This window comes from Ranitomeya variabilis, chromosome 4 (genome assembly GCF_051348905.1).
Source record: "Ranitomeya variabilis isolate aRanVar5 chromosome 4, aRanVar5.hap1, whole genome shotgun sequence".
Taxonomy (NCBI): domain Eukaryota; kingdom Metazoa; phylum Chordata; class Amphibia; order Anura; family Dendrobatidae; genus Ranitomeya; species Ranitomeya variabilis.
In genome coordinates, this window is record NC_135235.1 from 122913212 (window position 1) to 122929043 (window position 15832).

The 15832-nt window shown below is 47.3% G+C and overlaps 1 long non-coding RNA gene across 1 annotated transcript in view; it reads right to left on the reverse strand.

The window, feature by feature from the left end:
- Window positions 1-15470, reverse strand: part of LOC143770022 (uncharacterized) — a 237057-nt gene extending 221587 nt beyond the window's left edge. The window contains exon 1 of the long non-coding RNA XR_013214521.1: window positions 15399-15470. This is a non-coding gene — a long non-coding RNA (uncharacterized LOC143770022). The remainder of the gene's footprint in view (window positions 1-15398) is intronic.
- Between the last annotated feature and the right edge of the window lie 362 nt (window positions 15471-15832).

Here is a 15832-nt window from a genome sequence, read left to right on the forward strand (position 1 = left end):
CGCTGGGGAATTACAAGCACGAGCACCGCTGCATTTAGCAGGGCTCCTGCCTGTAATATTAGTTAACCCCTTCAGATGGATTACTTCGTGGGACGAGACGGTTCACCAGAAGGTATGTATCTTGTGCGTTTATTATTTTTCAAAGCGAGGGTTTCCTAATGGATTGAGAGAACAATAAATTATTACAACAACCGCTGTGTTTATTGCATTAAACTACTTTTAAATCATGTGTGTGTGTGTTTTTTAACCCTTTCCAACAATTGGATTAATAATGGATAGGTGTCATAATTGACGCCTCTCCATTATTAATCTGGCTTAATGTCACCTTCCAATAGCAAGGTGGCATTAACCCTTCATTACCCCATATCCCACCGCTACAGGGAGTGGGAAGAGAGTGGCCAAGTGCCAGAATAGGCGCATCTTCCAGATGTGCCTTTTCTGGGGTGGCTGGGGGCAGATGTTTTTAGCCACGGGGGGGCCAATAACCATGGACCCTCTCCTGGCTATTAATATCTGCCCTCAGTCACTGGCTTTACCATTCTGGCGGAGAAAATTGCGCGGGAGCCCACGCCAATTTTTTCCGCCATTTAACCCTTTATTTGAGCAGCTACAGCGGCCAAATTTTGCACATACACACTACTAACATTAGTAGTGTGGAATATGCAAAAAAAAGGGGATATGAGATGGTTTACTGTATGTAAACCATGTCTCATATCATGTCGGGTTTGTGAAGGAGAGAGCAAAAGCCGGCAATTGAATTAGCGGCTTTTATGCTATCTAGCGCTGCATTAAATATAAATATACATATATAGGTGTCTCACTGACATATATATATGTATATACACACATTCTATGTGCATATATCTACTCTATTCTAACCTGTCAGTGTGATTTTACTGTACACGGCGCTGATTTGCCGGCTTTTCAAAGGACACTGGTGCGTAAAAATCGGACAGCAATACGGATGTCATACTGATGTCATACGGATGATGCTATTAAAAATCGCATTGCACTCGCATTGCACTTGCATGACAATCGCATACGTTACATCCGTTTTTTCGGTCCAGATTACGGACCGATTTGTCTCTCGGCAGTGGAAATGTACCCTTAGGCCGGCGTCACACTGGCGAGTTTTACGGACGTAAGAGCGCAGAAACTACATCCGTAAAACTCGCATTACATACGGCACAATTATTCTCAATGTGGCTGCTCCTATCAGCCGTATATTACGGTTCAGTATTAGGGCTGTCCCACACGTCCAGATAATTCCGGTACCGGAATAAATCGGTACCGGAGTTATCCGTGTCCGTGTGCCTGGGAACTCACGGAGGCCATACGTGCGGCACACGTGTGCCGCCCGTATGGCGAGTGGGTACCACACGGAGCGTGTGGTACCCACTCTGCATGGTGCTGAAGCTGCTGAAGCTGCGATTCATATCCTCTCTGCAGTAGCGTTTGCTGCAGAGAAAATATGAAGAATAGTGTTAAAAATAAAGATTTAGGTGTCCGCCGCCCCCCCACCCCCTGTGCGCCCCCCCGCTGGTCAGAAAATACTTACCCGGGTCCCCCGTCGGCTGTCGCTCCTTCCTGGTCTGGCCGCGGCTTCTCCTGCATGCGGTCAAGTGGGGCCGATCATTTACAGTCATGAATATGTGGCTCCACCTCCCATAGGGGCGGAGCCGACTATTCATGATTGTAAATGATCGGCCCCACGTGACCGCATACAGTAAGCCGCGGCCAGACCAGGAAGGAGCGAGGGAGCGGGTAAGTATTTTCTGACCAGCGGGGGGGCGCACAGGGGGTGGGGGGGCGGCGGACACATGGATCTTTATTTTTAACACTATTCTTCATATTTTCTCTATAGCAAACGCTGCTACAGGGAAGATATGAATACCGGCTTCAGCACCATGTGGGGGGGACAGCGCTTACTGTAGCGCTGTCTCCTGCACGCACACGGACCCCAGACGGAGAATGTCCGTGTGAGGTCCGTGTTTTACGTGGACCCATTGACTCTATTGGGTCCGTGTAAAACGTGCGCTCCCACGAACACTGACATGTCTCCGTGTTTGGGCTGTCCCACACGTCCAGATAATTCCGGTACCGGAATAAATCGGTACCGGAGTTACCCGTGTCCGTGTGCCTGGGAACTCACGGAGGCCATACGTGCGGCACACGTGTGCCGCCCGTATGGCGAGTGGGTACCACACGGAGCGTGTGGTACCCACTCTGCATGGTGCTGAAGCTGCTGAAGCTGCGATTCATATCCTCTCTGCAGTAGCGTTTGCTGCAGAGAAAATATGAAGAATAGTGTTAAAAATAAAGATTTAGGTGTCCGCCGCCCCCCCACCCCCTGTGCGCCCCCCCGCTGGTCAGAAAATACTTACCCGGGTCCCCCGTCGGCTGTCGCTCCTTCCTGGTCTGGCCGCGGCTTCTCCTGCATGCGGTCACGTGGGGCCGATCATTTACAGTCATGAATATGTGGCTCCACCTCCCATAGGGGCGGAGCCGACTATTCATGATTGTAAATGATCGGCCCCACGTGACCGCATACAGTAGGAGGCGCGGCCAGACCAGGAAGGAGCGACAGCCGACGGGGGACCCGGGTAAGTATTTTCTGACCAGCGGGGGGGCGCACAGGGGGTGGGGGGGCGGCGGACACATGGATCTTTATTTTTAACACTATTCTTCATATTTTCTCTATAGCAAACGCTGCTACAGGGAAGATATGAATACCGGCTTCAGCACCATGTGGGGGGGACAGCGCTTACTGTAGCGCTGTCTCCGGCACGCCACACGGACCCCAGACGGAGAATGTCCGTGTGAGGTCCGTGTTTTACGCGGACCCATTGACTCTATTGGGTCCGTGTAATACGTGCGCTCCCACAAACACTGACATGTCTCCGTGTTTGGCACACGGAGACACGGTCCGCAAAAAATCAATGACATCTGCACAGATGCATTGATTTTTATGGGTCTACGTGTGTCAGTGTCTCCGGTACGTGAGGAAACTGTCACCTCACGTACCGGAGCCACTGATGTGTGAAACCGGCCTTATACGGCTTTCTACGGCCGTACAAAATCGCAGCATGCTGCGTTTGTCAGCGTATTGCGCAAAAAAAATCGCTAATGAAAGTCTATGGGGGCGAGAAAAATACGGATTCCACACGGACCTGCAGTGTGACTTGCGAGAAATACGCAGCGCTGTTAGTGAAAAGTCGGTAATTCAATTGCCGGCTTTTCATTTCTCCTGCCTAAACCCGACATGATATGAGACATGGTTTACATATAGTAAACCATGTCATATCCCCCTTTTTTTTTTGCATATTCCACACTACTAATGTTAGTAGTGTGTATGTGCAAAATTTCAGCGCTGTAGCTGCTAAAATAAAGGGTTAAATGGCGGAAAAAAGTGGCGTGGGCTCCCGCGCAATTTTCTCCGCCAGAATGGTAAAGCCAGTGACTGAGGGCAGATATTAATAGCCAGGAGAGGGTCCATGGTTATTGCCCCCCCCCCTGGCTACAAACATCTGCCCCCAGCCACCCCAGAAAAGGCACATCTGGAAGATGCGCCTATTCTGGCACTTGGCCACTCTCTTCCCACTCCCTGTAGCGGTGGGATATGGGGTAATGAAGGGTTAATGCCACCTTGCTATTGTAAGGTGACATTAAGCCAGGTTAATAATGGAGAGGCGTCAATTATGACACCTATCCATTATTAATCCAATTGTTGGAAAGGGTTAAAAAACACACACACACATGATTTAAAAGTATTTTAATGAAATAAACACAGCGGTTGTTGTAATAATTTATTGTTCTCTCAATCCATCAGGAACACCCTCGCTTGGAAAAATAATAAACGCACAAGATACATACCTTCTGGTGAACCGTCTCGTCCCACGAAGTAATCCATCTGAAGGGGTTAACTAATATTACAGGCACGAGCTGCGATAAACCACTCGCTCGTACCTGTAATCCCCGGGTGCTGAAAGGAAAGCTGGATCTGTACTTACATTGAGTCGCGGTGAGGCGCCCTCTGGTGGATGTTCTCATGAACTGCAGCCTGGGAACTTTTTCCCACGCTCCAGGTCATATGAGGACATCCACCAGGGGGCGCATCACCGCGACTGAAGGAAATGTAGGTCAATGACCTACATTTCATTCATTCGCCGGGGGATTACAAGCACGAGCACACCGCTGCATTTAGCAGGGCTCGTGCCTGTAATATTAGTTAACCCCTTCAGATGGATTACTTCGTGGGACGAGACGGTTCACCAGAAGGTATGTATCTTGTGCGTTTATTATTTTTCCAAGCGAGGGTGTTCCTGATGGATTGAGAGAACAATAAATTATTACAACAACCGCTGTGTTTATTTCATTAAAATCCTTTTAAATCATGTGTGTGTGTGTTTTTTAACCCTTTCCAACAATTGGATTAATAATGGATAGGTGTCATAATTGACGCTTCTCCATTATTAATCTGGCTTAATGTCACTTTACAATAGCAAGGTGGCATTAACCCTTCATTACCCCATATCCCACCGCTACAGGGAGTGGGAAGAGAGTGGCCAAGTGCCAGAATAGGCGCATCTTCCAGATGTGCCTTTTCTGGGGTGGCTGGGGGCAGATGTTTGTAGCCAGGGGGGGCCAATAACCATGGACCCTCTCCTGGCTATTAATACCTGCCCACAGTCACTGGCTTTACCATTCTGGCGGAGAAAATTGCGCGGGAGCCCACGCCAATTTTTTCCGCCATTTAACCCTTTATTTCAGCAGCTACAGCGCTGAAACTTTGCACATACACACTACTAACATTAGTAGTGTGGAATATGCAAAAAAAAAGGGGATATGAGATGGTTTACTGTATGTAAACCATGTCCCATATCCTGTCGGGTTTGGGAAGGAGAAATGAAAAGCCGGCAATTGAATTACCGGCTGTTCACAGATATCGCGCTGAATGAAATCTAAATACAGAATATATATATATATGTGTCTCAATGACATATATATATATATATATATATATATTATATATACTGTATATATGTTTTCCCGAACATTTGAGCACATAAATCCATTAGATGTCGGTTTTGCAAGCCTGCGCGAAAATCTCGCAGTACGGATGCCATACGGATTACATACGGAGGATGCCATGCGCAAAATACGCTGACACACCCTGACTACGGATCAATATTTTGGGAACATTTCTCCGTATTACGGCCGTAGTACGGACGTATAATACGTGGCGTATTGTCTTACGCCAAGTGTGAGGCCGGCCTTATAGATATATATAAAATTAATCTTTTTACTTGAGCAATTCCGTTAATGAACCATGCCCACCACCATATTCACAAACAGAGCGGCCAACCCTATCTAGCCAACATTCCCTCACATCATACAGGTGACCTCACAGCTACTAGGTAATGAGAGAGCGTTCTACCTGTCATAATGGCCTCAGGGTGTAGGACATTCTACTGGCAGCCCACAAGTTATTAGCAACCCGCCTGGTACCATCAAGACATCATGGCTTCTCACAAGAAAAGCAGGAGATCCTATCCCAGAAGGAGAAGGACTCGCAGACCCCATAAAATGGGTAAATGTTATTGAGCCTACACTAAACAGTATAACCTCCATTATAATGCTATACATGTAATTCTTGGCAATGGGCAACCTTATATTTATACATTGGCTTCTTCTAGGTCATAAACGTAGACACCGTTATTATTCCAGAAGGCGGATGTAGCAGAACCAGGAATAACCCCTTACTGCTGTCACCGATGACCACTTCTCTCCTGATCGAGTCCACTGGGGAAGTTGAAATCAAGAAATTCAGAACTTCATAATCTGTCAATAAATCAGCATAAGGGCACCGGCATGAAATAAACGACCATGAGCAGATTGCAGTCTCTTCTCTTAGTTTTATAGAACTAAAATTATTTAGATAAAATAAGGTAAAACAGGACTTATAGTGGATATAAAAAGAATCAATAGTGGATATAAAAAGAATCATTTTAGAATTTTTTTTCCACTTTTAAAGTCACCTGTAATCTGTACAAATCCACTGCAAAACAAACGGAAATCTTTTTGGATGGGAAAATAAAAAAATAAAATTAACCCCTTTCTGACCTCGGATGGGATAGTACGTCCGAGGTCAGAACCCCCGCTTTGATGCGGGCTCCGGCGGTGAGCCGCATCAAAGCCGGGACATGTCAGCTGTTTTGAACTATTAACTAGTTAAATGCCACTGTCAAACACAGACAGCGGCATTTAACTACTGCTTCCGGCCGGGCGGCCGGAAACGAGCGCATCGCTGACCCCCGTCACATGATCGGGGGTCAGCGATGCTTCTGCATTGTAACCATAGAGGTCCTTGAGACCTCTATGGTTACTGATCCCGGCTAGCTATTATTTTAAAAAATAAAAAATATATAAAAGTTTAAATCATCCCCCTTTCGCCCCATTCAAAATAAATCAATAAAAAAAAAATCAAACCTACACATATTTGGTATCGCCGCGTTCAGAATCGCCCGATCTATCAATAGAAAAAAGCATTAACCTGATCGCTAAACAGCAAAGTGAGAAAGAAATTTGAAACGCCAGAATTACGTTTTTTTGGTCGCTGCGACATTGCATTAAAATGCAATAACGGGAGATCAAAAGAATGTATCTGCACTAAAATGCTATCATTATAAACACCAGCTCGGCACGCAAAAAATAAGCCCTCAACCGACCCCAGATCATGAAAAATGGAGACGCTACGGGTATCAGAAAAAGGATGATTGGGTGGCTTTCTTGCCGTTGGCCGAGTTTGCCCTTAATAATCGGGCCAGTTCGGCTGCTTTGGTTTCGCCTTTTTTTTGTAATTTAGGTTTCCATCCTCGTTTTTCTTCAGGGCAGGTTGAGCCTTCTGATTGTCCTGGTGTAGATTCTGTGATGGACAGGTTACAGCAGATTTGGACTCATGTGGTAGACGATTTGACGTTGTCTCAGGAAAAGGCTCAGCGTTTTGCTAACCGCCGTCGGTGTGTTGGTCCTCGGCTTCGTGTGGGGGATTTAGTCTGGTTATCTTCTCGTCATGTTCCTATGAAGGTTTCTTCCCCTAAGTTCAAGCCTCGGTTTATTGGTCCTTATAAGATCTCTGAGATTATCAATCCAGTCTCTTTTCATTTGGCTCTTCCAGCCTCTTTTGCCATCCACAATGTTTTCCATAGATCTTTTTTGCGGAGATATGTGGTGCCTGTTGTTCCCTCTGTTGATCCTCCTGCCCCGGTGTTGGTTGAGGGGGAGTTGGAATATGTGGTTGCGAAAATTTTGGATTCTCGTTTTTCGAGGCGGAGGCTTCAGTATCTTGTTAAGTGGAAGGGTTATGGCCAGGAGGATAATTCTTGGGTGGTTGCCTCCGATGTCCATACTGCCGATTTGGTTCGTGCTTTTCACTTGGCTCGTCCTGATCGGCCTGGGGGCTCTGGTGAGGGTTCGGTGACCCCTCCTCAAGGGGGGGTACTGTTGTGAATTCCGCTCTTGGGCTCCCTCCGGTGGTTGTAAGTAGCACTTTTGTGAATTCTGCTCTTGGGCGCCCTCCTGTGGTTTTGAGTGGTATAGCTGCTTCTTGGATTTAGCTTTAGCAGCTGCTTCCACTGATCGTCTTTCTGGCTCGGCTATTTTAGTCTGGCCCTAGCCCTCAATCTATGCCAGTTGTTTGTCAATTGTTCCTGCTTGGAGCCACTGCTCTTTTGGATTTCCCTGACACTCTATCCAGTTCAGCAAAGATAAGTCCTTGCTTGTCTTTTTGCAGTCCATTTGTTGTGGACTTTATTGTTCAGCACATTCTATGTTTTGCTCATTTGTCCAGCTTATCAGTATGGATCTATTTAGCTAAGCTGGAAGCTCTGGGCTTTAAATTTTGCCCTCCACACCTTTAGTCAGGTGTGGAGATTTTTGCATATCTCTGCGGCGGACTTTTTCTAGTTTTTATTACTGACCGCACAGTGTTCTTTCCTTACTATGTATATAGCTAGAAGTGGCCTCCTTTGCTAAATCTTGTTTCATACTACGTATGTCATTTCCTTCTCCTCTCACAGTCAATATTTGTGGGGGGCTATCCTATCCTTTGGGGATTTTCTCTGAGGCAAGATAGCTTTCCTGTTTCTACCTTTAGGGGTAGCTAGTTCTCCGGCTGTGACGAGGTGTCCAGCGAGTGACAGGAACATCCCACGGCTACTTCTAGTGTTGTGTTAAGATCAGGAACTGCGGTCTGTATAGTTACCACCTGCTCAGAGCTAGTCGCATGTCGCTCCTAAATTACCAGTCCATAACAGGACTGGTCTGGAGGATATCAAGAGATCCAAATGGTTTAGGGATCTGGAGGACTATCATAACGGTAGAATTTATGGTTGGCAATTTAGAAATTCTATGCCAAACAGATCCGTACCAGTATCGGGCCGTCCTAGGGGTGGTCCGAAGAGGATGAGGAAGTTTCAGAGACGGATGACTCCAAAATCTTCATTTGGTTTTACTGGTGGGGAATCAGACTCTACCGACGATGGTGGAGGGATGAATGTGGATACAGCTCGTTTTTTAGCCAAGGAAATAGTGGACGTGTCCCAAGAAGACGGAGGAGCCACAGGGGTGGCAGGAAACACAGGAAAAAGGAACCAAGGACTGATGACCAGATCCAAAGTGAAGAGGAAGTAGGAGAATCATCATCATTGGTGGTAAATATATCTTCATTATCTCTTTCAGATTTACAAGTAAGGGTGCTCTCCAGGGGGCTATTGTTTTGTCCCATGGGTAGCACCAACTGGTTTAACCTTGATAATGATTTATTTTCTTTTTTTCGCCGTCTAAAATTGGCGGTGTTTTTTTCGGATAAAGAGAAAGCTGTGACCTTACCTCCGCAAACACAACTCTCACTTGATAAGTTTGGTCTCTATGGTAAGAGTGATTTTGTGCCTCCAATACAGGATCCGGTTATAGAGACTTTTTGTAAATTGGTGAAGGCTGATATAGCCAAGTTGAAAAATAATGGGAGGAGATTGGGTCGTCCTAATTTGACCTTTGCGGAACGGAAAGAGATTGGGATACTGAGGAGGAATAAATCCATCACCATAAAGCCAGCCGACAAGGGCGGGGCTTTGGTGGTGATGGATACCTCTCAGTATATTGGTGAGATACGGTTGCAGCTTTCAGATATTGATGTTTATGAAAGATTGCAGGTGAACCCAACCCAGAGATTCAAATTGGAACTGGATTTATTGATTGATGGGGCACTGGAAAGTGGTCTCATCGATATGAAATTGGCAAAATATCTAAAAGTTGAGTATCCCGTGGTTCCGGTTCTGTACACCTTTCCGAAGATCCACAAGGATCTTCAGAGACCCCCTGGTTGCCCGATTGTGTCGGGCAGGGGGTCTCTATGCAATAAAGTGGCGATCTTTTTGGATCGCTTACTAAGGAAGTTTGCTGCTTCTGCACTCTCTTATGTATGAGATACAAGTGACTTCATAAGATCTTTGGAGGGTGTGCAGGTTGTGGAATCCACGTGGCTGGTTTCGTTTGATGTAACATCCCTGTACACCTCCATTGAGCATGCCAGGGGATTGTCAGCGGTCGGTGTGGCGCTTGCCGGCTCCGACATGGACCCGGACTGTGCACGGTTCGCCCTGGCGCTGCTGGAGTTCATCCTCGGGAGGAATTATTTTCTCTTAGGGGATGATTACTACCTGCAGCGCCGCGGGACAGCCATGGGGTCCAATGTGGCCCCCACTTATGCTAACATCTACATGGCTGTCCTGGAGGACGAACATGTGTACAGTTCGCGGTTTTGGGGCCATGTTAGGGGCTGGCGGCGCTATATCGATGACATCTTCCTGATATGGGATGGTGACAGGGATGAGCTTGAACATTTTCATTTATATTTGAATAACATCTATCCTGGGTTGGGTTTTACCATGGATTGCTCTCAGATGAGCATGCAATTCCTTGATACTTGTGTTTACAAGATGGATGGGTTTTTGCATACGGATCTGTTCGTTAAGCATACGGACAGAAATAATCTACTACATTTTTCCAGTGAACATCCGCGTCGGATGGTGGAGTCTCTGCCATGGATCCAATTATTGAGAGTCAGAAGAATTGTTTCTTGTGATTCTTTCATTGATGATAGACTTACTGAGATGTGTCAGAAATTCTTGTCAAGGGGTTATTCCAGGGTCGATCTTGACAAGTTTAAAATGAAGGCCTTGACTAAAAAACGTGATGAGCTTCTTATACCTAAAGTGTCTGCTGAATCAAACAAAAGAATAACGTTTGTTACAGTGTATAATGGTTTGAGTAATAAGATCCCGGATGTCATACGTAGACATTGGTCATTATTGAGTAAGGGTCATGTCGATATTAATGAGTTCCAAGTACCTCCTTTATTTTCTTATAGGAGGAATAGGAACCTTAAGGACGAGTTGGTTATGTCAGATGTTGGTAGTTTTAGGAGAGACGTACAAACCACTCTTAGCCGTCCTAGCTTGGGAAATTTCCCTTGTCTTGGATGCGCATGTTGTAACAACTTAGTAAAAGGTGCATCCTTCCATCATCCATACACTGGAAAGAGGTACGAAATACGGAAACGCTATACATGTAAGAGCAGCTTTGTTGTTTATGTCCTCAGCTGCCCATGTGGTCTCTTCTATGTAGGGGAGACCACGAAGGAGGTTAAAGCGAGTATCAGCAAACACAAAGTTTATTTAACAACAAAAAAAACAATGATTTTTCATTCCTTCTCCCCAGCGAACGCTGCTGGGAATGAACGAATTCCGGCTTCAGCACCAGATGCACGGGACAGCGCTTATTTCTAGCGCTGTCTCCTGCACGGTCCGTGTGGTACCCAGTCGGCACACGGCTGCCGCACGTGTGCCACACTGATGTGCCACGTGAGCACACGGACACCTCCGGTACCGATTTTTCCGGTCCCGGAATTATCTGGGCGTGTGAGACTGCCCTTAGAACTCGTATGTGAAAATCTTACATCTATCTGTGTTTTTAACGAATATAACTTGCACCTATTATGACTATCAGGGCTCACTCACACTGGCGTATAGCACTGCTGAGTACTATGCGATGTTTTGTCAGATAGCTCTCGGCACAATGTTATTCTATGGGGCTAGTGCAATCTGCGATTGTTTTCTCATGACGATTCTGCCTCATGATCCTGAACCATCTCTCTCATCCTGCCGCATCTGTCTCCATCCTTCCCCATCTGTGTCCATCCTTCTCCATGACTCCATCCTGCCCCATGTCTCCACCCTGCCCCATGTTTCTCCATTGTGCCTCATCTGTCTCCATCCTGCCCCATGATCCGGCTCCATGTGTCTACATCCTGCCTCATATATCCATCCTGCCCATGTGTTTCCATCCTTCCCCATGTGTTTCCATCCTTCCCCATGTGTTTCCATCCTTCCCCATGTGTTTCCATCTTGCCCCATCTGTCTCCATCCTGCCTCATGATCCTGCTCCATGTGTCTACATCCTGCCTCATATCTCCATCCTGCCTCATGCCTCCATCCTGCCCCATGTGTTTCCATCCTGCCCCATGTGTTTCCATCCTGCCCCATGTGTTTCCATCCTGCACCATGTGTCTCCTTCCTGCCCCATGTCTCCATTCTGCCTCATCTGTCACCATCCTGCCCCATGATCCTGCTCCATGTGTCTCCATCCTGCCCCATGTCTCCATCCTGCCCCATGTCTCCATCCTGCCCCATGTCTCTGCAGCACCCCAGAGTCCTGGTCGTTGCAGTACTGTTGCTCTGCCACTAAGGGGAGTGATGGTACGTCTGATTGCACTAAAGGAGTTCACCTAACCAGGTAACACACACCCACAATACAATTCACACTCCGGCCACCAGGGGGGGTGGTTCTATCTATTAGACCACTCCTCACACTTGGGTAAAACTGGGGGGGTTGGACAGGAAGTGAGGGAGAAAGGAGCTGGGAAGAGCTCGAGAGAGGACCTGTCAGAGGTGGGATCCTGGCAGAGCCCTAGTGAACAGGAAAGAACGTTACGGAGCCGTGCCTGTGCTTACAGCGGCAGTCTCCTAGGAAAGGACAAGAAGCGAGGGGTATTGTGAAGGAGTGATAAACGGGAATACAGCGCAGGGGTGATAGGACCAGAAGGAGTCGTGCTGTAAGATCGAGGCAACATCCTTCTGAGGCGCAAAGTCAGTGGCCGGAACGCCGAGAAAGTAAGAGACTAAGCATTACTTCAAACCACGGCAGGACAGCCAATTATAGGTTGGCTGTCTCACTTGAACACCTAAGCAGACAACGGAGGCTGCTGTGGGAGAGGAGCGACTCTAGGGTCCCGGAAGAGCTCCTGGCCTACCCCGTCATACGGGTGCGTCCTAACCATATCATCTGGGGGACGGAGAGAACGAACATCAGAGACAGACACAACAGTTGTGAGGACTATCCCGGGGTGCTCAGCAGGGAATGACTACAACACACAGGCGCTAGAAGGTAGACACTGATTCCCACCTGCTAAGGGAACTCCGGATGTGCCTTTGGACCGGCCGGTCTCAGCCAGCCCTGTTAACAGTGCTCTGGATTGAGTATCTTGAAACCTTCAGTAAAGAGGTAAAGAGACTGCAACCCTGTGTCCTCGTTATTCATCGCACCCCGCACCACACATCATCACTCTCAACTTTTACTGGACGCCCCTTAGCAGGGTCACGGACCGGGTCTAGCCACCGTGACAATCCCAGAACCGAGACAGAGAGGCCCGGTACCGGGTACCCCTCGGCCCTGCGACGGTGGGGGCGCTCCAACTCCATCCTGCACCATGTGTCTCCATCGTGCCCCATCTGTCTCCATCCTGCCCCATGTGTTTCCATCCTGCACCATGTGTCTCCATCGTGCCCCATCTGTCTCGATCGTGCCCCATCTGTCTCCATCCTGCCCCATGATGACATTTTGCAGGATCATGGGGCAGGAAGGAGACAGATGAGGCAGGATGGAGAAACATGTGCGGTCGAAACATATTGTGGCTTGCCACTATTAATAAAAATAAAAAAATAAAAACTTTCTCCTCGCGCTCCAGCGGCGATGTTCCCTCCAGGCATTTCAAGCACGGACTCACTGGCGAATGACAATGACGTCATATGCCAGCGACGTGTGCGCTGACGTCAGCTGCCAGCCTCTGATTGGTTGGGGCTTTTAACTATTGCCATTCAGGCCCCCACAGCAATAGAGTTTAACTGAACCTGTGTCTCTGTCTCGAACACAGGTTCATTTACTGAATCCTGCCGCTGGGGGCCAATGAGCAGAAGAGAGGGGGCCCGATGCTGGCCCCCTCTGCTTATCAGGCCCCATAATCAAGTAAGGGCAGTAATGCCCTGATGGCGGCCCTGATTGTCCCGATTATCTCACATGAGAGAATATACAATAGTGTGACTCTGGTCTAATGACTATTCTCGTGGCTGTGCATTTTTTGGGACAGAGAGGTCCACACCAAATCTAGGAGACATGTTTGAGTTTGGTCCAAGTCAGTGATCACACTTGCCAAACAAATTCTATGGGTCACTTAAAAAAAAATCAGACAGCACATCAGACACTTTTTTTCATAAAAGAAAAAAATGATGAAACTCTGATGGTAAAAGCTGACACACTGACCAAACACTGAGGAAAATCTGATCCAGCACTGAGGGAAATCAGACTATTGTTGTGCATGTGAAAAATCGCTGACTTGTGAATGAGGTCTTAGCTTACATATGTAGATAGCAACTTCATCCACATATATTGTAATCTACATTTTCCATGATACTTGGCGTGAAGTCCACACCAAGAACCTGCAACAAATCTGTAATATCTGAGCAAAACCTTCATGGGGTTATCTGGGACAATTTTATTGTTTTCTCACGTGGCTAAGATCTGACAGGCAGTAATCATGTAAGGTGTTTCATATATACCTTGATTTCCTTACCCTTTCAGTTCCTACAGTTGGCATTACCATCACCAGACTGCATACAGCCGCCTTTATTCCCATAATTTCATATGACATCCAGGTATCTACTTCTCATAATTATTTTTACAATTACCTTAAGATCACTAGTCACAGCATAACTGCCATTAACCCTTTCTTACTAAGATTATTTCAGGAAGGTTATTTTCCCTACAGCACAAAACTGGTAATTTCTCTTACAGCACAAAACTGTTACCTGTGGATTCACTTTCTTCTACCGCGATATTATAACAGTGTTTCTTTTCCAGGTACTTCCATGCTTCCACACCTAGTTCACGTTACTTTTACTGAAACAATTTTTATTACTTCTTGTTCACTGTAAGCACCCTTGGATAGAATATCTTCTGTCATCTCCTATCGCGTCAAATCGTTTGACAAGTGGAATCATACTAACATTTTCCCATGTATTTTGTATTCCACGACATATTGTTGATCTTGTCTTGTTTTGTTTTTCTATTTTATGTATACTCTAGTTATCTCCAATAAGGAAATTCTGATGAAGGTCCTATGAGGGACCGAAAACGTTTAGGCTGTGTGCACACGTATAATGGTCCACTGCGGATTTTTCCGCAGCGGATTTGATAAATCTGCAGGGCAAAAACGCTGCATGATTGCTGCAGATTTATTGTGGATTTAGAGCGGATTTACTGCAGTTTTCCTGCGGATTTCACTGCGGTTTTACAACTGCGGTGTTCTATAGGAGCAGCTGTAAAACCGCTGCGGAATCCGCAGAAAGAAGTGACATGCTGCGGAATGTAAACCGCTGCGTTTCCGCGCGTTTTTTTCCGCAGCATGTGCACAGCGTTTTTTTGTTTCCCATAGGTTTACATTGTAATCCGCAGCGTTTTCTGCATCGTGTGCACATACACTTAATTTAATCAGTAAGAAGAAATATGAATGGCACTGAGAAAAACCGCTCTTAGTACTCACTGTTAGGCCGGTTTCACACGTCAGTGGCTCCGGTACGTGAGGTGACAGTTTCCTCCCGTACCGGAGACACTGACACACGTAGACCCATAAAAATCAATGCATCTGTTCAGATGTCATTGATTTTGTGCGGACCGTGTGCGGACCGTGTCTCCGTGTGCCAAACACGGAGACATGTCAGTGTTCGTGGGAGCGCACGTTTTACACGGACCCAATAGAGTCAATGGGTCCGCGTAAAACACGGACCTCACACGGACATTCTCCGTCTGGGGTCCGTGTGCGTGCCGGAGACAGCGCTACAGTAAGCGCTGTCCCCCCCACATGGTGCTGAAGCCGGTATTCATATCTTCCCTGTAGCAGCGTTTGCTATAGAGAAAATATGAAGAATAGTGTTAAAAATAAAGATTTAGGTGTCCGCCGCCCCCCCACCCCCTGTGCGCCCCCCCGCTGGTCAGAAAATACTCACCCGGATCCCCCGTCGGCAGTCGCTCCTTCCTGGTCTGGCCGCGGCTTCTCTACTGTATGCGGCCGATTACACTCATGAATATGTGGCTCCACCTCCAATAGGGGCGGAGCCGCCTATTCATGAGTGTAAATGAGCGGCCCCACGTGACCGCATACAGTAGGAGGCGCGGCCAGACCAGGAAGGAGCGACTGCCGACGGGGGATCCGGGTGAGTATTTTCTGACCAGCGGGGGGGGCGCACAGGGGGTGGGGGGGCGGCGGACACATGGATCTTTATTTTAAACACTATTCTTCATATTTTCCCTGCAGCAAACGTTGCTGCAGGGATGATATGAATCGCAGCTTCAGCACCATGCAGAGTGGGTACCACACGCTCCGTGTGGTACCCACTCGCCATACGGGCGGCACACGTGTGCCGCCGGTATGGCCTCCGTG